Source organism: Gossypium raimondii, chromosome 4 (genome assembly GCF_025698545.1).
Source record: "Gossypium raimondii isolate GPD5lz chromosome 4, ASM2569854v1, whole genome shotgun sequence".
Lineage (NCBI taxonomy): Eukaryota > Viridiplantae > Streptophyta > Magnoliopsida > Malvales > Malvaceae > Gossypium > Gossypium raimondii.
In genome coordinates this window covers 15,543,671-15,566,189 of record NC_068568.1, presented here as the reverse complement: position 1 = coordinate 15,566,189, position 22,519 = coordinate 15,543,671, and the positions used below count along the sequence as shown (strand labels likewise).

General features: G+C 33.0%; 1 long non-coding RNA gene across 7 annotated transcripts; it reads left to right on the top strand.

Annotated features, from left to right (window-relative positions):
- The first annotated feature begins 2,810 nt into the window (after positions 1 to 2,810).
- On the top strand, positions 2,811 to 7,547 carry LOC105768039 (uncharacterized). 7 transcript variants are annotated; one of them, XR_008195129.1, is made up of 10 exons: positions 2,814 to 3,088; positions 3,182 to 3,215; positions 3,670 to 3,826; positions 3,912 to 4,461; positions 4,978 to 5,043; positions 5,111 to 5,207; positions 6,535 to 6,600; positions 6,752 to 6,849; positions 6,935 to 6,965; positions 7,081 to 7,547. It is a non-coding gene; the product is annotated as an uncharacterized LOC105768039 (long non-coding RNA). The 7 variants fall into 7 exon arrangements; XR_008195130.1 differs by having other exon boundaries at positions 2,817 to 3,088; positions 4,122 to 4,461; XR_008195132.1 differs by having other exon boundaries at positions 2,820 to 3,088; positions 3,670 to 3,707; positions 4,122 to 4,461.
- Positions 7,548 to 22,519: the final 14,972 nt, after the last annotated feature.

The following is a 22,519-nucleotide window of genomic DNA, read 5'->3' as shown; positions in this document are numbered from 1 at the left end:
CATAATAAAAAATCTAAATTTAGCAATAAGTGTTGGGCATAGTGGTAAAACACATTGCACTTTTAAGAAGAGATATAGGTTCAAATTTTGGAGATGATATTGTTGGGAATGACACCTACGAGCCCTCAACATAGACCATAAATTAGACACGGATAATACCAAAAAAAATAATCTAAATTTAATTTATAATAAAATCCAAAATCGAAGAAATGTATCCAAAATTTAACACAAGGGTTAATGCACTAATTGACACTTGAATTTTGGATTTGTTCCTACATTTGGGGTCTAAATTTTTTTTAGTCCAAAGTTAGTACTTGAATTGATAATTTTCTCACACTCCAAATTTTTTATCCAAATTAATTTCTGAATTTAACAACTATTCTTATAATGGGCTTAAATTGTATTTGAGCCTAAATTAATCTTTATATTTTCTTGAAACAAAACTAGACTAAAAATTTAAATTCTAATATAAAAACAATTTTCAAATTTAAAACTAATTTGAAAAATAAAAATTTAAACTAAGTTTGTAGACGTCTATTTTTCGAATGAATAAAAGAAATAAAAGACCCAATAAAGAAATGAGATTAAGTGGAAGATATTTAAATAATTACAATTAACAAATAGTTTTGAGAACCACTGAATCTCTAATGAAAGATAAGAGAAAAATTTGGGGTGTGGAGCCTTAATAGGGAAATTCCACCTTTGAAGTGGAAACATAATGGGCACAACTAAAGTCAATGAGTCAATCATGATTGTCTTCCATTTTTGAGTTGCATTCTGATGTCAAATCATAGAAGGCAACCCTCTTGCATTTTTCTATGAGACAATCTTAATGCAAATTAAAGGGAAGTTGATGAATTATTTTCTTTATATATTTTAGGTATGCAACCTAACAAATAACCATATGTCCATCATCTTTGTGTCCTTGTTTAGTGCCATAATGTCTATTCCCACTTCTGTTTTCTTAAGCTAATAGTGTTTTTGCACTTCTCTTCTCATGCATTGCTGGCTTTAATATTATCAATTTATTTGTGAATCACTTTATATTTAAAACATAGTTAATTTAGAAAAAAGCTAATGCCAACATAATCTCCATACTTTTTATGATAAATAACAATGTTACTTTAATGAAGGTTAAATACATGTTTATTTAATTTAATTTTTAGTCTTTAAAAAGATCGTTTCTCATTATTCATATTTGAATTACAAAAATAAAGAATACAATATATGTCTATGAAGGCATTATTATCTGTACCTATAAATATCGTTGCCAAAACTTGAGACTTTTCACCTATCAGAATCTCACATCACATTAACATAACCTGGTATAACTGAGATTCTTTATGAGTTATCCTTTCTACCAACTCCTAACCTTAGAGTACCTTTAAGAGCTAACTATTAAAAAAAAATGTTGCAAAATATCAATTAATACAATCTTCTAGGATGTATATAATTAAGAGTTTGGAGCCAAACCCCTTTTTATTTTTTTGTTTTTACAAGTGTTTCTCCACTCAAGTCTCCCATGTAAAAGCACTTATTTTCAAAGTTTATGGTGGTGTTATAAGTTGCAATTGTTGCATCTTACTTAGTAACAAAGATGTCCCATGTAAAAGCACTTATTTTCAAAGTTTATAGTGGTGTTATATGTTGCAATTGTTGCATCTTACTTAGTAACAAAGATGTTAGAGATTAATATATTTTATTGGCATCTTTTGATTAGATTATTGTTGTAACACCCTTTGTCTGACTTGATCGTTGGGTCTAAGTCACAGGATGTTACAGTCGTTGTCAGAGCAACTACAAGTAATCATATACTTCTTGACAATTTAAACATATAAGTAAACACTAAACACATTCACAACATGTCACAGAATCATTTTAGGGTCTCACACAAACTTACAAAAACTCTTTTGTTAACCCAAGTATGAATCAAGACCAAAACGTAAAATTTTTAAAAGTCCCGGGGCGACGTCGCGACCTCAAAGCCTCCTTGTCACGGCAATTTCATCTCAAAGAGTCATGTCACAACGACATGTATGCCCACGTCATGACTTCACTCATTGTCGAACAAAGTTGCAACGTCCAAGACTCCTCGCTACGACGTTGCCTCTATTTTTGCCAAAATACACATTTGGTACCTAACACAATTATTTCAAAGCATAACTAATAGTTCATTCAATCATTTGCTAACTTTTCCAATGTCAAGATGTGATAAATTCATACCAAAACAATTTAAGACATTGACATAAACTTAATAACATATCATTCAATTCATAATTATAATTTATTCACCTAACTAATCCAAATCAAGACCATACCTTTAGCACATACATATTTGCATATCTTTGTACAACTAAGGCTTGCATTTTTATAAACTAAATCACCACAAATACATATGTCAAACTATACATTTACATACCATACCCAACCATCAATCACATTTATCATAAGACTACCAAATCTCTAAATGACCATTTATGCACTAGGAACCTTACGTACATGTCACATACACTACAGGAAATTAAGCTTTTAGCGGCGTTTTTAGTGGTGTTTGGACTGAAAACGCCAAAAATGTTATACATTAGTGGCGTTAACAAAAAAATGCCGTAATAAATAAAGTAATAGCGAATTTTATGAGAAAAACGCCGCAAAAGGTAAAACAGTAACAACATTTTTTTCATCAGTAATAGCGGCCTTTTTCATAAACGCTGCAAAAAGGAAGCAGTAACGATGTTTTTCATAGACGCCGCCAAAGATAAAACAATAGCTGCTTTTTTATTTCTAATGAAACCACGCCGTTTTTGCTAAGCTTAGTTTTTTCCCCTAAAAATTTTCCCCAAATCCCTTATTTTTTTCCCCAAATCAAAATCCCCAAATCCCTTAGATTTTTCCCAACCGTCTGCTGCATTGCCGTTCGGCTGAGAAAGGGGAGTTCTAGGAAATCTGGTCGCGATTCGGCTGAGAAGAAAGAGCCTGTGACGCCTAGTAGTGATAAGCCTACAAGGGAAAGGAAAGTCGTAGAAAGGTATTCAGCTCCTTCTGTTCTGTTGCAAGGTCTTCCTCATCTAAAACTCTGTCAATTGAAAAGGTATGCTTTCTTTTCTGGGGTTAAGGATCTGGTTTCATTCAAGTCATTTTCTTTGTGTTATGATTGTTTTTTGAACTTTGATTTGCTTTTCAGGGTCGTGGTACTCAGCTTAAAGATATTCCTAATGGTATGCGTCTGTTCTCTTGCTTATTTGATTTTTTTCCCTTGGGTTCTACTGTATGTTTTCTTTGAATTTCATGGGATTGGATTGATTGTGATTCTATTTGTATTCAATTCTGGGTCCTTCGAAGTAATGTAGTCTACGTGATAAATGGAGCCCAATTCCAGCTGCTGCAATTTGCATTAGCAAAATACTTTTATTTTCATAAAGTAGATAGCTGAAAACAAGAAGCCCCTTGATTTCAAATCAACTGATTTTTCAAATCTAGCATCCGGAAGAGCAATCTGATTTGACCCTCTTACAAGCATCACTTTCTAGCTGCAATTTACTTGTCACGGAAACATTGTTATATATATGTATTTCAATGCAGATAAGATGCATATAGACTTTTTAGTTTTGCTATTTAAGTATTTCGTGTGAATCAACTAATTTTTTTTTGTCAATGCCACTTCATACTCAGGGCCTTCGGAGATTTCATTTTTCTCCATCTCATGAAAGGTTCTCTTCATAATGCGCAGCCAACATGATTTTTTATTTTGAGTAAGCTGGCAACATTATCTTAAGATGGAAGGAAATGGCAAATGCTCAAAGTTGATTGTTTCGTATTATTCAGAAAAGTACTAAAAAAGAGTCATTATGGTCTTTCTCTGCTTATGTTTCTCTTTCCTGAGGTTTCATTTTTCTCTGCCTTATTTGTGAAAGGTCTTCTTCATTGTATGCAAGCAACATATTTCAAGATGAGAAGGAAATATTATCTAAATGCCAAATATTTGCACCGTGACATAATCATGATGATTGTTTCCTATGGATCACTTAAAAGATATTTGAGGAAAGGATTCATTATGTTTTTCCTATGGTGATTTTTCTCTTTCTCAATTCTCAGAATTCCTATATTGTTTTTGGATATTGCAGGTTCTTTATGGGTTAGAGTATGCACATGCGATATCACATATCAAAGAGGCATTGGTGGAAGCTATGCCTAGGACCAAATTGGAGCTCATTTTTGCTGATGTTATGTGTTCCATTATTAATCCATTAGAAGATCATAGGAAGTCCGACGGATTTGGATATTTGGGCAGCTGTTCTTCTGTTAACAGTTTAAGTGCGGCAACTGGTACTAGGTGTAGTCTAGGAGGCTTGATATGGGATCTACTAGAAGGACGGAGAATGGAAGATTACTTGCTTTTATGGATTGGGCCTGACAATTCAACTTTTTCCAATGTTGTGCTGACATTTAATGGCTGTGAGATAGGTAGACATGTTGCCATGTTTCCCCAGATACTCCTATCTTTGAATATAGTAATTACTGATGCATACATTCCTGAAGCTATATGAGTACATACACCACAAAGCAAGGGCATTTTACTTCTTGTTTGCATCTATGGACATGAATTTACCTTTTTGTTAGCTTTCTGCTTGGTAAGTTGGCATAATTTTTCGTAATTAAGAATTACATTTCTTCCTCTGCATCTAGCCAGTTAAATTGTAGACTCCTACTTTGCATGCAATCATATGTTGTTTTCCTTCTATTTTGTTGCCATGCATTGATATACTTTCTTCTATGCTCTTGCTAGACTTTCTCAGACATTTTGATTAAGGAAACAGTATTTCAACTAGTCTGAAAGTGATTTTTCATGTGATGATTTTGGAAAATTAGCTTCTTTTAGTGATCCATGTACAGTACACATTTAACAATGATAGAAGAATATGACAATTTTATCTTATCGGGAAGCTATTTGTTTAAAATTTGATGTTTGTTTTTTGTCAGATATGATGCAACAGAGGAACAATTAGTTACAGATGTTTCACAACAAAAAAGGATCCTTAAGCGTAGGTAGGAACAATAAGTTTAAAATGTTTCAGACTTTGTGGCTAAGCTAAAAAATATTACATTTTTGCAGTGTGATGTTTTCATCTATGTCTCATGTGCGCAAACTGCACTTTTGGATAGCAAAGAGTTCTTATTACTCCATTTGAAGCCATGCTAGCTTTCAGCAGGTGAATAACCATTAACTATTCTCATTTTATGTTTTATTTGATTGAGAATAAACTTAACTTTCTCTAATCTGTCTTGACTGTCCTTTCTCGGCTTGTCCCCTATTCCCAAATCCTTTCAGCATTCTATCTACATGTTTAGTCATATATATATCATTTTTTATTTTCTCAGTTCAACTTAACTATGCTTTATGGTGTAACTGGGTAGGCCATATGAATGCTTATGGAATTGCTAGTTTAATGAAATACCTCTCTTTTAGTGAACATATTAAAATTGAAGGATTGTATGCTTTGTGAAACTAAGGAGACTGGCCAATTGCATATTTTTATTCTGTCCTGGACTTTCTATTTTTCTAACTTGAAGAAAGATGTAATATTAAAGATAGTAAGAAGCGATGAATAAAGATGTTTGCTTTACAAAAGTTTTTGCTATTGTTGGAACTCACATGCTGAGTGTCTAACCTACATGGATTGTTCTAAATTGTTAATTTGTTCCTTCAATAGTCTTAGTTGGTGTGGTTTTTCTCATTCTGTAGTGGTCTTTTTTAGTTGGTTTAGAAATATATTTGGTTTGATTACAGATTTAAGTGATATTACCAATGAATATTTCTAGATTCAGAATAAATTAGGTTTCACTTGCCTAATAATGAATTATCTAACATGGATTGTTGCTTCTTTGTGTTTATGGTGGTACATGACATGCATTATCTTTGTTTTTGGTTATTATTAATTTCTCTGGACCTTTTTGTTTTCCTGAATCTTGTGATTTGTTCATTATCATCTTTGTCATGGTTCATGGCTTCATGGTGAGCTTTTCACTTTGATAAGGTTAGCTATGTTGATTGCACTTACATGAGTTTTTATGCTTGTATCTTTATTAGACAAGAATGTTTGTTTTTTCCCCCTTCTATATGGAGGGTTAAAACATTGTATCTTTGTGACTATGTTCATAGGTTTTGATGCGTCTAACATTGTTATTTTAGGAAAGCTGATCATCATTGTGATGACTTTCCTCTATCCTAGTTGCCTTCATTTTTTAGTCAATTTGGTTTTAGTAATTTTAGTTTGCTAGATTCTCTCTGTTGGAGGAACCAAAGTTTATACATGTTTTTGTTTAGGCAAAGCTGGGCTTGTAGATTCACGTATTTTCTTTCTAAATCTCAAATAAGGATGTGCTGCAGGAATCTAGCTGGGAATTGCTGCTTGAGAATGATAATTTTTCTCTGATTTTATATTTTTGCTTGTCTCTGCCCTATTTTTAATCCCCGACATTTGTTGGTGGCCGAGAGTGCTTGATGCTTGTTATTTTGTTTTCAATTTCTCTCTACAGAAGAGACGAAAAACACCCCAAGGTGGAGATTTAAGTCATCAGCAAAGGTTTCTGCTAAATCACAAGGTAGATTTCACTAGCTATACTGTTTCTGTTATGCTGGTGTATAGAGTTTTTTTTATGTGGGGGTATTCTTAAAAGAACAAGGAATATTTGAAGTGGTTTTTGAGTTTATTAATTTTTTTGTTCAACATCCATTGTGTTTATGTTGTGACAGGTAAAAGCAAAAGTAGCAAGAAACCTAAACCTGAGCCTAGCAGGGAAGATATTCATGAAGTAGTTGTAGATATTCTAAAAAAAGTGGACTTCAACATTGTAAGTGTTATCTTCATCTGTTAAATTCTAAGATGAAATGATTAAATTTAGGATATTTGTGCTGAAGTTTTCTTGTCTGATGTAGGCAACATTATCTGATATCCTTCGACAACTGGGTATGTTTTACCTTCAGTCATGAAAAGTATTTAAGTTACAATATTGATACTTAAGACTCTTAACTAATTATAAGATAATCTCAATTATACACTTTGACTTGGATTTGATGCACAGAAAAGCCGAGGTGAAGGATATCATTATAGATGTGATAAATAACATGTCTGATGAGGATGAGGAAGGGGATGAAAGTGAGGAGAATGCTGATATAGGTGGTGGTGCTAATAAAGATGGTGATGGAGATGATGATGCCTAGTTCTCACTTGAGAAAATTATATGACTGGTAATTTATCTCTCCCTCTAGGGATTTGATTTGCAATTCTCAATAGAATTATAAAATTGTAGTCATTTTAGATGTTCAATAGGTGGGATTGTAACATATGAGGTAGTTACTCTTTTGTAGTAACTTATTATAGTATGCTTGTAGTTGAAGTTTCTCATAGTGAACATCATGTTATTTATTCGGCAGATGTTTCAAAGATTTGAGTTTTAGAAGAAAGTATGTATTGTAGTCATTAGATTGGGTTTTCAAAGATGATTATGTTAACATTTTGATCAAACATTATGAACAGTTCTTTTGTTAATGTTTTTGAACTCAAAAACAATTTAAAATGTGTCCATTGTTAGGTCATTTAAATTTTGTATGATCATTTAAGGTAAGAATGTAAATGAGATGATTAAAAAAAGAAGTTGAATTTGATATGGTCTTTAGCAGCGCTTCTACTAAAAACACCGCTATAGAACATGATCTTTAGTGGCGCTTCTTGTAAAAATACTGCTAAATAACATGCTTCTCATAAAAACGATGCTAAAGATCATGTTCCTTAGCGGCGTTTGTAGGAGAAGCGCCGCTAAAGATCATGTTCTTTAGCGGCGTTTTTAGGAGAATCACCGCTAAAGGTCATGTTCTTTAACGGTGTTTTTCCACATAAACGCAGCAAAATTTAGTTGCGTTATCTTTAGTGGCGTTTTTTGTGATGCTTATTAAAACGCTGCAAATTGTTTTAGCGGCGCTTATAGGACCAAAAAGACGCCGCTAAAAACCTGTTTTGCTGTAGTGATAGTCTATACTCAAAATGAGTTTATAATTACCGTCTCGGGATAGTGTGTGCTCTTGTGCTGATCTGGCTTGGCAGTTCCCCAATGTGAAAATTTACAAGGAAGGAAAACAACCATGATACATATTTAGAATGCTTAGTAAGTTCAAATTGGAAATTAAACATACATTGAACATTTAAGGCATAATTAACTAATCAAGTTGGCATTCAACTTGGTTATTCTTTGGCACATTATGACATAACTAAGCATATAACAACATCGCCAAATAAGTGTGTTAGTCACATTCTCGAATCATAAGTAATATTAAGACTTAACCGTCCACATATCAAGTATCAATAATTACCATTTCATTTCCAATTTACCAGTAGGTTTCTATCTCTAATCCATTGAATATCTCTCGATGGAACTATAGTAAAATGTACCTGGATACATGAGAATATAATGCTCACACAAGTTGACATTATATCAAGGTTACCCATTTGAGCTAAACCTTCAATACGTATTGTAATGTTCCAAACCCGATCCTTAAGGAGGACCTATGATTGACGCGTTGCTACCTTAAAATCTTTTCCTTTAAACTTAGACATGTGTGGCCTTCATAAAATACAGTTAAAATAAATATGAGTTGTAAATCTTTTGCAAAGTTAAAAGATAAATAATGTTATATGTTTCCAAGGAAAATGAAAAATATAGAAGCTCTACTGGAAGCTCTTAAAACCATGTTTGGTGCAAACCTATATTTAACTACAGCGTTTGGAACGACAGAAATGTGCAAGTGTATACAATCGCAACAAGTAATAAAGTGATAAGTAAATGTCGAGTTATCATACCTATAGGGACTGTGAAAATAATTATTTATGAATGCAATTAAAAACACTTTGGTGAAGAAAAATATTTTGATTTGAAGATGTGCTTAAAAACTAAGATTTTAACTAAGTGAAATAAATACAAATAAAATAAAAAGTTCAAATGCACGATTTCAAAAGATGATTTTAATCAAGATGACGTAATTGTGCTAGATTAATTACATTTCTTAACTTAGAATTATTAAACTCATGTTTATGTTGTTACGAATAACTTCACGGCAACTTGGTAATTTGCTAACTTATGAACATACTTATCTACCGAAATCCATTTATCTTTTGACTATATCTCTATGTCAATTCAATCGATTAAACAAATTTTAATAAGTAAATGTGTTAATGCACATACATACTTATGAAATTAAAATAATCTCTTGTACATATCTCTATGCCAATTCAAACAATTAATTCAATCTCATAACTACATAAAAGATTACGTGAGGTAACAATGTATTTCTACCTTTAAACAATTTAATCATAATAATCTTGCAAGTTATGCAAGGCTAATGTATCCTTAGATACCGTTGCTAATTTAACCCTTAGCTATCTTAGATGATTAAACATGCATTGATTAAGTATCGTGTCAATTAATTACAATTTCAATCTGTTTAAATAATTAATTCATTAGTTGCCTTACAATTGTAATGCAAGAATAACTTAGTCATGATTTTACTTAATCAAACATCTTACCGAAGCCTATAACAACACAAACACAATTTTAATAACTCAAGTAGACGAAATGCAATCAACATAACACTAATTAAATTTAAGTCATATTAATTAATTTAAACATATCAACGTCACAAATATTCATAGACATGTTCATAACAACAACAATAAAATTAAAAGGGTAAAGAACAAGAATCAAATCCGGTGTTTTTCCGAAGCTTGACTAGTTTGCTCCACTCCTCATTCTCCACTTGTTCTTGTTGAACCGAGGCTTCCATGAGCACTTGAATGCTACTTCAAATGGTGGTTGAAGGAATTTTTTTCAAGAGGTGAAATCAGCAAAGGAATGGGGAAGAAAATGAAGAACAATGAAGAGAGAAAAGTGAGAGGGAAGTGAAGAATGAATAGTTTTGAGATTTGTTTGAAGTAAGCAGCCAAGGGGGGTATTTATAGGTTGAGAAGGCTGCTGAAAATAGCCAAAATCAGCAGACAAGGACTCCCTCCATGGCCGGCCACACATGTGGCATGTTTGAAGATTTTAAACATGTTATTTTTAGGTAGGGGCAAATCTTGATAGGCATGAATAGTGGAGGGGTTTGAATGCAAATTGAAGGAGTCTTCAAGGGCCATTTTGTAAGACAAATAATCAACCAAACAAGCTGATTGGGTCAGCATGTGAGACGATTTTGGTGTAATACCCCGAAAATTACTATAGTAAGAAAGTAAGATAGTATCCTTGATATAGTAAAATAAGGAAATAAAGTGACAAAAAGGGAAATTTTGAGTTATGTCAAAATTGTGAAGTATATTATGACATTAATTCAAGAAAGGATTAAATCGCAAAAGTGAGAAAAGTTTTGTTGCCCAAGAGTAAATACTCAAATTTAAGGGGTTAAAGTGTAAATATGAAAAATTTGAAAGACAATAGTGCAAATATTTTAAGGGTGGAATGATCTAGAAACTAAGGAAAATGAATGAATTAAGACCAAATTGAATAGGTGAAGAATTATGAGGGACTAAATCGTAATTTTACCAAATTAAGTGATGACTCAAGGATGAAATTTTAAAAGATGATAAAGGAAAAATGGTCAATTAGAAAGAGAAAAACTCTAGAAGGAAATGATGATATTAGAGATATTTTGATGATATTTTATAATTATTTAATTAGATAAATATTATTTTATTAATATTTTAATGATATATTTTATTATTATTTTATTTAGTATAAAAGGAAAGAAAGATGAAGAATTTTCATCATCTTTCCATTCACCCACATGATAAGAGAAGAGAAGAAAGAAATTTTCCTTTCTTTACAATTTGATCCTTTTACCAAAATTCACCATTTTCACTTAGAAATCAAAAGAATTTCCATAGCTACCAAGAGAGAAAAATAATAAGGAGATAATGGGGAGCTAGAATACCAAGTTAGATTCAAAAATAGAAGTGAAGGAGAGAGAAAATTAAGTTAAAGATTGAAATAAATAGGACAAGGTAAGAACATCAAGATTTCAATATATTTTTGAGTTTGATATTATTGAAAAAGTGTGAAAATGATGTTAAAGTAGAGTTTTATTATATAAGGTTCTATGTTCTTGATAAGTTAGTGAAGGGAAATAAGAGGAAGTGATGGGAAATATTGTAGAGAAAGGAAAGGAGGGTGTTATAAATTTGGTTATCAACATTTTACACTAAAATAGTTTTAGACAGCAGCAGTAGTTTGACTTTGAAAATTCACCAAAAAATGTAGAAATTGAATTAGAGGTTAATTAAAGTATTAAATTAAATCCTATTGAGTCTAGTTTTACATAGAAGAAACAGTGTAAGTAAAAGAATTTAATATTATGAGATATATGAATTTTTCTGAGACAGGGTCAGATTGATTTTTGGTTCCCCTGTTCTGACTTTGAAAAATCATCAAAATTTTTTAAAAAAATAATTAGGGGTTAAATTTATATGTTTAAATTATTGATCAGTCTATTTTCAAGAGAAACAAATGAAAACATCATCCAAACTCCGTACTAAGAGATAATTAATTTTTAGTAAGCTAAGGTCAAAGCTGTCGAACAACAAAACAAGGATAAATTTGAAGATTTTACTATACTTATTGGCTAAGCTATAAATGCTAAAAATTTTATGCCAGAAAGATATTTGAGTCTAGTTTCAAAAACATGAAGAGAATCTTAATTTAGAATTATGTAGCTCAAGATAAAAATAATTTATTGACTATGACTCAAGTGGACAACTTTGATATGAACATAAGTAAATAGTAGAATTATAGATAATATTACATATAAGCATGTTATATACATTAAGGATGTGGAATGGAGAGGAGGAGGAGGAAAATATATGAATATTCAACTAGCATGAGTTTTCATCAAAAATGGCTAATTTGCATGTTTTAGGCTCAAGGACTAAATTGAATAAAAGAAAAATTTTAAGTGTAATTTTGTTAAAATGTCAAAATGACTAAATTGCATGAAATGAATTTTTATTGTCTAAATTAATATATTGAAAGAAATTATTAATATCAAGCGGATTTAGAGCTTTAATTTTGTTGTATGATGATATTATAAAGTGATTTTGTTAAATATTGATGTTAGGATCAAATTGTGAAAATGGTTAAAATATTAGGGTTTGGTATTAAATTTCTATTTTATTAAGGGTTGTTTGATAGCCTATAATATTTGGATAAATTATTAATTGAGGAAAATTAGTTGATTTGATAGATTAATTAGTTAAGAGACTAAATTGTAAAAGTTATAAAAGTTGGGGTAATTATGTAAATTTAAAAAATTTGAAGGGTATAAATAGTGAAATGAATTGGAACTGAAATATATGTTAATTAATGAGTAATTTTATATTTTAGATCAAGATTTCGTAGATACTGTGAAAAAGGAAAAATAGCAGAATAGTCCCTGAACTCCTGCAATTATTACAATTCAATTCAGGTAAGTTTGTATGGTTAAAATTTAATGTTTATTTATTAAATTGATGAATGGTATTATATATTTATTCATATCTATTACTGAAAACAAAATTATTGTTAAATTATGAAATTAAATTAAATGTTCAAAATAAGTGGAACGCAGGATTGAGTACAATCGTTCTGTGGCAAAGGATGAATTGACGGATAAGACCATAACTGGGTTATGACACTATGAACGTAAGACAATGGTTGGACCATGGCAGTGTTTATATGTTAGACCATAGCTGGGTTATGGCATTCTGATGATAAGACCATAACTGGGTTATGGCACTACAAATGTAAATGATGAATTGACGGTAAATTACCTAAGTAAACAGAGGTTCAACATTTATTGCGAACTTTCATGTTTAATTTTTATTTAGGTCTCATGAGCTTCTAAAAACGATGTACTCATATCTGTAAGTCGTTCTTCGAATGGTAAAATAACAAGAGTTGTTTTTGGATGATATATATATGAAGAAACAGTAAGAGAATGATATGTGTCATGATATGTATATATTTCAATATTTTGATATGTTGACACATGAAAATTATGTAAGTTGTGATGAGTAATAAACTCAAGTGTGATATGTTGATAAAATAAGTTTATCAATGTTGAATTTATATGAAATATGTTCAAGTATGCTAACAATGTTGTTGTTGACGCTTAGACAAGTGCCAAGTTACTGGTTAAATGGTAATATGTTTATTATATGATGCATTGAAAGGGTAAGTGCTCAAATGAAAATATACTTGTGCTCATGAAAGAGTGATAAGTTTTTAGTTATGCAATTTCTTATAAAATGAGTTATCGCGTGATTAATTCGAAAAATGTCTATGTTTAAATGCACTAGCTTGTATCTATGGTTGAATGATATGCTTATAACTGGTGTGTTATGCATATAGAATGAGTGTGGAAAGTAAAGAAACACAAATGAAAATAAAATTTTTTGGAAGAGTTAAAGTTGTTTAAAATCCTACTATGCTAGGAATATTATGTATAAGTGATACTATAGATTTATTCACTTAATAAGTTGTTAAATATAACTTCATGAGTATTGTGGTAGCAACATTAGATTATTTTTATTAAGTATAAATTTCATATTTGAAAAGGAAGTATTATGATTAAAATTTATACGAGCTTACTAAGCATTCATTGCTTATATATTTGTTTTCTTCTACTTTTTAGATTATCGGAAGCTTGATTGGGTTGGAAGCTTGATTGGGTTGGAAGCTTGTCGGAGATATATCAGACTATCCATTGGTATTTTCGAATGTTTTGATTTTGGTTATAATGACATGTATAGGTATTTTGTTTAGTGTGTTGAGTTTAGCCACTTATTTTGGTTTGTTTTGAATGTCTAATTATGGCTTGTTGATATGTGTAATATTGATTGTAGATAGACACAAAAGTGAGTGAGAAATATGTGTAACGCCTCAAAATTTCTAGTTTCTTTATTGTGAAAATATGACACAAATATTTGTCAGCTTTAGTGGTTATGTGTTCTGGGAGTGTTTGGGAAGTCCCAAGTTCAAGCATTCGCCTGGGCAAGTTTTGGTATTTTGAATGAATTAAGCCTTACTATTGTTCAGGAGGTTTTTATTTTATTGTTGGGTAAATTACATCAGAATGGGCTTGCTGGTCTGGTGGTTAAATGGTGTGTTATTATGGTGGAGGTCTTGTGTTCGAATCCCTATGCAAGCAAGGGTATTATTTTTTGCTCATATTTCGGGATAGAGTTGTGTAATAGGGGGATTCTGAGTAGTGGATGTGTAGTGGGAATTAGGGGAGAAGATTAAAGGATTTTGGGGGTTATCGGGATTTTATTTTATTTTTTCCCATAACTGAATTTGGACTCTCTTTTCCAAAAAAATTCTGCCGTCTATTCTTCTCCCTCTTCTCTTGCCGAAATTCTCTAAGTTTTTCCATCTTTCTCTTCTTTTTCTTCTTCTTGATTTTTCCCTAATCCATTTATTTTCTTTCGTTTTCGCACGCGGTTAGTGGTCGCTTAGTTTCGGTAAGTGTTTCTCTTCGTTTCTGTCATGAAGCTCTTAACGACTGAAGTGGTAATGTTTTTTCTCTGTGATTTGGGCGTAGGGGGAGGCTCGGACTGGTGAATTCAGTGTTCTTGTCTTAACAATAGTTAAACGGAGGGTTATCGTTGGTGGTAAGTTAGGTTTCTGTTCGTTCTTGGTTGTCAATTCACTTGTAAATCCATTAAATTGATGTTGAGTGTCTTGATTATAGGCTTTGGAGTGCTCAAGGACTATTTTAGCATCAAACAAAACCAGGTGTGTACCCGAAACGCAAAAAAAAAAAAGGGATTCGGCGAAAAGCCAAAATTGCTTGCTATTTGGACAGCATCAGTAGGCTAAATTTGAAAAATCACCATAAATTGTGGAAATCAAATTAAATGATGAACAAAATATGACATTAAAACTTATTGAGTCTAGTTTCTCATAGAAGAAATGGTGTAAGTAATAGAATTGTAAATCGTGAGATATAATAAACTTTGTGAGACAAGGTCAGAATGAATTCAGGTTCCCTTGTTCTGACTTTGGAAAATCATCAAAAATTGGAGAAAAATAATTAGGGAGTTAAAATTTACATGATTAAATTATTAATGAGTCTATTTTCAATAGAAACAAAAGAAAACTTCATTCAAATTTTGTACTAAGAGATAATTAATTTTTAGCAAAGAAGGGTCGAAGCTATCAGACAACAGAACAGAAGTAAGTTTGAAGATTTTACTGTACCTATTGGTTGAACCAAAAATTCTAAAAATTTTATGATAGAAAGGTATTTGAGCGTAGTTTAAAAAAAATCAAGCGGATATTAATTCAAAATTTTGTAGTTCAAGATGTAAATAATTTAGCAACAATGACTTAAGTAGACAACTTTGAAGGAACATATATGTAAATTGTGTAAACATATATGAATAATTAACTAGCATGGGTTACATTAAAAATGGATCACGAGGCCAAGGCCAATTTGGGCCGAGTGGGCCATATGAGCGTGTGAGCCCTTTCTGACAAGTTTTGTAAGGTTGCACGGGTCGCCCAAGTCGACTGTGGACCTACTGTAGGGTCGGTAAGCTTTACTTAGACCCCTATATGTGTGATCTGTCTGCCTGATTTCTATACTGAGCATGACTAATGATATCTGAATGTATGTACTATTAATTGCATAATGACATGACATATTTTTTATGTTGCATTGCATTGGAGTGGGTTGATGATATTGGAGGAAGTGTCTGAAAGGCTATTAAGCTCATTATCCGCGCACTTCACCGCAACCTTCGATTATGTTCCGTGTTTGATGCAAACATGGTGTGTAGGGATGGGTGGGTTGATTTAATCCCCACATGGTGTGTAGGGTTGGACGGAGATGGTGTGTAGAGACTAGTGGGTAGGATTTTGATTTACTGTATCTGCATTTTGTATCTGATATGGGCAAAGGCCCTAATGTATTTCTGAGACTGTATCTAAATGGGCTAAGGCCTAAACTGATTCTGTGATGGGCACGGGCCCAGACTGTATCTAACTAAATTCTGTTGATTATCTGTATGCATGTTTTCTGTGGGGATTACACACTGAATTTGCGAAAACTCACCCTTTCTCTGTTTAATCTGTACAGGTAATCCCCAGACTTGATGGGTTGGTGCAGCGGAGGACTCGACGGTGGCCACACGTAAATTTTAGACTGTTTTCCGTTAATGCCTAGAATTTATTACTTATTTGGGGTTTTTGATGTATCTTCTGGACTATGGACTGATTGGCTTTAAATTTGAGACTTTATACCATTTTTATGGATTTTTTTAAAAAAAATTGCAACTTCACAAAATACGGTTTTTCTCTAAAAGCTAAGGTTTTTTGTAAATAGAAATGAATTTCCCTAAATTAATTGGTTACAAAAGCTTCCGTTAAAAGACAAGTTTTAAAGCTAACTTACTGTAACGGTTTTTAAACTCGAAAATCTTGTCTTCAAATCCCTTTCCATGTGACATCGCCAGATTCGGCCATAACGTCTAGGCCGAGTTTGGGGGTGTTACAATATGGCTTGTAAAATGACCTATTTTCATCCACATAGGTAGAGACATGAGTGTGTGTCTCAACCGTGTGTGATACACGGCCAAGTGACACAGCCGTGTGCCCCCTGTATCTTAAATTTGCACAAAATAGAATGCTCACACGGCCTAGCACACGGGCATGTGACTTGGCCGTGTGACCCAAGTTAGTATACTCACATGGGCACAGACACGATCTGAAACACGACTGTGTGTCCCTATTTCGAATACCTACACGGCTTGAGACATAGGTGTGCCTCCAAATCATGTGAGGTCGTGTGACCCATGTAGTGTTGGAAACTTTAAATATTTTTGAAAAATTTTATGAGTTTTCGACTTAGTCCCTATGTGTTTCTAATGCGTAAATTTGGGTCTCGAGGGCTCGTTTAATGGACAATATGTATGATTTTGATTGGTTTCAAATATGAATGCTAGATGAAATGAAATGTCTGATAATTAATTCGTAAACTTTGGTAATGCTCCATAACCCTATTTTGGCAACGGATTCGGGTTAGGGGCGTTACATTTGGGCTGCCCAATGCTCGATTGGATCAATTTTCTCGGTTCAGCTCAACTAGTCCCCTTTTCATAATTAAATGACAATGATTTATTTAACCTAAATTAAATTGGATTAAATTTAAAATTAATTATATTATGAATTAATACACATAATTTGGACCGTCTTAGACTAAAAACTAAATTCGCCTTGATGCTTCAATATTAGTTCTCGGTTTTGTGCTTCTAGCAGTGCCTGTTGAGCCAATTTTCACCTTTTGTGTGAATCTGTCGAAAATGATTAAAATTAATAAAAATTATTATAGGATTAAGTAAAATTCAACAGGTTAATAATTTAAGTACAATTTAATTTTTTTATAATAATTATATATTTTTCGATAAGAATTTTACCGAAACTGCATGAATTTGAGTTAAAAAGGGTATGAAAAAGTGTGTATATTTTCGTGTTTCTAGCTTCGTATACATAAACATATAATTAGACAAACATTAATCATTCAAGGTAAATAATTCGATACTTTGCAAAAACATAATCACTTCACTGAGGTTTCATTGAATTAATAGTTTCAAAAGAATAGCTTTAAAATACAAAATTCATTTTTTAAAGTGACACCATCTTGACACCACCCCTATGCCATGCATAATACAAAATACTTAAAAATCTCATGGAACAGATGTCTTCTAGAGTAGTCTTTGAAAAGTCCTTTTCTTCGTAAAAAATCCAGAGAAGGAAAGGTAACTAAATAAGTTCAAAGAACTTAGTGAGTTCCAGAGCAAACATCTCAATAGCTATATAAAAAACTATTAAACCTTTCCAACTTGGCAAGTTATACAGTTCGCCCGTTGGTGAATACCACACACAAACAAACTTTACTACATACACTATTCCTTTGGTGTATGCACTACGCCCATGTAAGCATGTAGACAACCTTCTTCCTGCTAGCCACACCCAAGTCCATGATCAAGTCTTAGCATTCATTTCATTCATTCCATCATGATTTTCCAATCTGGTTTGCAATAAATCTTGCCTTACCATAGGCTACATGATCCCTTTTCATGTATTGCGATCTGCTAGTTCAATGCTCATTTCATTGAAGGCATCACCATGGTTTCATTTTCATAATTTAGTTTATATTATTCATTCCAGAAACATTGGGTGGTGGCTTAAACACGAAGAAAGACCTTTACTCCATTTACACAGACAACTAACTTAGACTTATAATCACAAACCTTTATTACCCATACACAAACATATCATCTTATAGCATAAAAGTGCTTACCTCAATCAAACATAAATGAGAACATTATACACACACATGGAAGCAAGAAGAAACTCACCAGAAAATGTAGGAATGTTCAAACAACATGACCTTTTTTCTTTTCATGGGGGCCTTTAGGAGTATCTTAAGCTATAGTATAAATAGTTAAACTTATTAGTTCATTGCACCAAAAAACTAAACAAGTTCAAAAGAACATGAACCAGAAAACTTAGAATTTGAAAGTTTCCTCCCTTACCCCTTAAATAGACCCTTAAGCATGAAACCATAAGGCATTGTAAGTAACTATGAAAATAACCTGAGTTTCATTGATATTTACCTAGTACTAAGTGACGATAGAGTTGGCTGAGTACAATGAACCCATAATCTTCAAGCAAGTCTTAGGTCTAGGATTTTCTAGGAGAAAGTTTCAGAAAAAGCTTGGGAAGAAATTATGGTTGCCAAAGAAAGCATAAAACTTGCTCAAGAAGCCAAAGCTTGCTTTATACAAATATACATAGAAGGAAAAACTTAGTGGATAAGTCTGATGTCCCTCCAAACCCCTTGTTCCTTGTAACTAAACACTTCTCTCTCTTCATAAATGAAGGTCTGACAAGTTACAGAAACTTAGTCCTATACTAACCAAAGTCTCGTTCATCTAACCAGATTGTTCAACTAGGATAATAAAATGATAATAAAACATACAGTTCTTTTCAAATTAATGTCTTAACACTAAGGGCTTAACGTTTTGTCTAATAGTTGGGGTGGCACGTACCCTTCAGAAGAGTCCGCCAAACCACCAAGCTCGCCTAATACAAACTTCACCCAAAGGTACAACCATCATATACTTAGTCAAATTTAATACATGCCTACTCAGAACTTACTCTATATACCTTACTTTTATAAACAATATTCGAACACTAGGGCTTCGCTGGGCAAGATGTTACACACATAACCTAATAATCTACAACACATGCTAGATCTTGTAATAACATGTATAATCCTTGATTAATCGCGTGTATAACTCTAATGGCATGCCATATGTATCCTAACTTTTTACTAAGTTCACACAGTCATCATTTCCGTTTATGTATATATATCATTACTAATCTCTATAATTATTCACAATTCAATCATATCTTGTACAATGTAACAATTTTCATTTTACAATTCATATAATCAATCAATATTCGTGTTTACACCCTAAACCGTTTTAATGTAGCCAAAATTTACACAATTTACAATTTAGTCCATTTTAAGACCTATGTGCCAAATTTACTAATTCTAGTCAATTCTAATATATAGATAAATTAAAACATAATTCATAAATAAAATAAATAGAGTGGTAAGTTTTACTTGTTCAAAATATGAAAATTGGATACTTTAGAGGCTAATTCGCAATTTTAGTTTTTCCCATCAACTCCACTTTGATATGATTCTTGATATAAATAATCATATTAAATCATCAATTAGTACCAAATATTTCCATTCTAGGCTATATGTATGAATCTATATGAACTCAATTTTTATACCCCTAAAATTTTACATGTTATACAATTTAGTCCTTGAACTCGGGATTCATAACTTTCAATTCCTAACCCTGAATTAAAATCTGATTTCAATTATTCTCAGTAGGGACCTTAAACTATCTATTTTAAACCTAATTTCATAATAAGTTTTACATTTACTTAGATTGGTCCTTAATGTAACAAAGTTAACAAAGTCAACTTCTGCTCAAGGGTGCAGTCCAAGTTGTCCATAATCCTCTTTGTGGCCTCAATCTAGTATTCTGCCACATTAGGGGCAACTCCAGCAATACCCCTAAAATGCTCAGCTCTGTTAGACCGGAGTCGTTTTGGAACCGACTCGCGGCCTCCGGCTCCAGCGTTGGGTCCAGTGACCCTCTCTAGAATCCTTAACATGGCTTAGGACAGTGCGTTGTCCCAAGCCGCACGATCATGAGACCCAGCCTCAGGCACAGGTGAAGCCGGTGTCTCACTAGTATCCAAATTAGGCAGATTGCCAAATGACGAAAACTCAGCTCGAGCACCCCTACGGCCTCTACCACGGCCTCTTGTACCCCATCCGTGAGTACCTCTGGTGCTCATTGTCTAATTGCGTTTTATCTGTATTAACAGTTTTATGCATCAGTTTATAGTTCTAGTGTTTATTAACATATAATTTTATGAAAACATTATCAAAAGTGTAAAGTTTGTTTCCTACATCGCAGTGTCAATCAATATCAATCAGTTTTACTACAGTATCAGTATACGTACCACACTTTCAATAAAAACATTTATAAATCAGTTCTCAAAAATCACGTCTTAAAAACCCACATCCACAGCCAAGTTTTGTAACCTAGCTCTGATACCACTAAATGTAACACCCCAAACTCGGCCTAGACGTTGCCGAATCTGGCGATGTCACATGGTAGTGTTTTTCGAAAAAGTGAGTTGTCGTCAAAAACCTCTTACCTATATAACCTATTGACAGTATCTTATGTTAATTCCAGGACGTGTCATTCATTTTCAAAATGTAATTCATAAATTTACTCTCTTTCAAAATGTTATTAATTTTTAAAATATCACTTATTGCGGAAGCTTTTTAAAATAGTTACATATTTGAGTGAATTTTGTTAAAACGTTTGGTTCTTTTTGAAAACTCAATTATCCCTACTATTAGCAGTTATAAATCAAAACAATAAAAATCCCAAATTAAAAATATAAATCCAAAGAGGCCATGATACAGTAAAATCCCCGACATAAAATCAAAATCAAAATTAAGCATTTAAATGGAATGAAGTAGGTCGTGTGGCCACCGCTGAGTCCTCCGCCGCACCGATCCTCCTATGACTGGGGATTTCCTGTACAGATAAATCAGAAGGGTGAGTTTACGCAAACTCAGTGTGTAATCCCATATATACAAACAGACAGAAAGTAATCACAATCTAGGCCTAAGCCCTTTTTCAGTATTAGGTCCAGTTTTAATTAGGGCCTTAGCCCATTTCAGTACAGGTGCAATCATGCATTAAGCCTTGGCCCATTACAGTATCAGTGATCAGTATAGTATCAGTTATACGATCACAAAATCCTACCCAGCCAGCCTCTACACTCCATCTCTATCCAACCCTACACTCCATGTGGGGATATAATCAACCCACCCATCCATACATTTCAACTAGCACCGAATGCGACACTATACAGTAATATGCAGCTGAGCTACCAGTAAGTTCGGCTCAAAGCCTTTCAGTACACTTCCTCCGATCAATATAAACCCATCCCGGTGCAATGCATCATACAATCATGTCATGTCAAATCATGGTATCATACATGCATTCAGTACAGTTTTAACAGCATGCTCAATATACAATCATAAATATATATATATATCATACATGGATAAAACAATCATTCAGTCAATTAGGGGTCTAGGTAAGCTTACCGACCCTACAGTAGGTTTACAGTCATCTCGGGCGACTTGTGCAACCTTAACATCAAAACAGTGAAAATATGGCCCACCTGCCCATGTTGTCAGCCCGTGTGTGCCCACACGGCCCAAAATGACCTTGAATATGTAGATCACACAGCCTGACCCAATGATCCCACACGGCCCAATTCGGTCCAGCCTGTGTATCACACACGGCCAGCCTCGTCGACCACACACCCATGTTAGATCACACAGCTAACCACACGGGCAGCTACACGCCCATGTGGTGTCAACAGTCTAACTTTTCGAATTTTTTCCGATTTCAGTCTCTAGTGTTGCAGTTACACACCTGGTCTATTTCCACTGCTAACCCAACCACGAGCACTCCAAGACCTCAAACAAAAATAGAACGGCAATTCCCTACTACCGAAGTGTCAATAAATAGCCCACTGCTCTTTGATCGAATCTGAATGCGCAAAAACGTTAACAACTATTGAAAGAGGCAAAGATAGATTCAAAAAGAACAATAATTCGGTTGCAACCAAGTAGGAAACAGAAGTAACCCTCCAATCAATCACTTTTAAATGAAACATTAAGAACAAACAATTTCCAAAAACTATAAACAACCTTACCTTCGACGAACCACAATGGATTTGCAATTAAACGAGACCGTCCAAAATTTTTACAGTCACCTAAAGGCCTCCTAACTAGAAATAGAACTCCCATTAGACAAAGAAT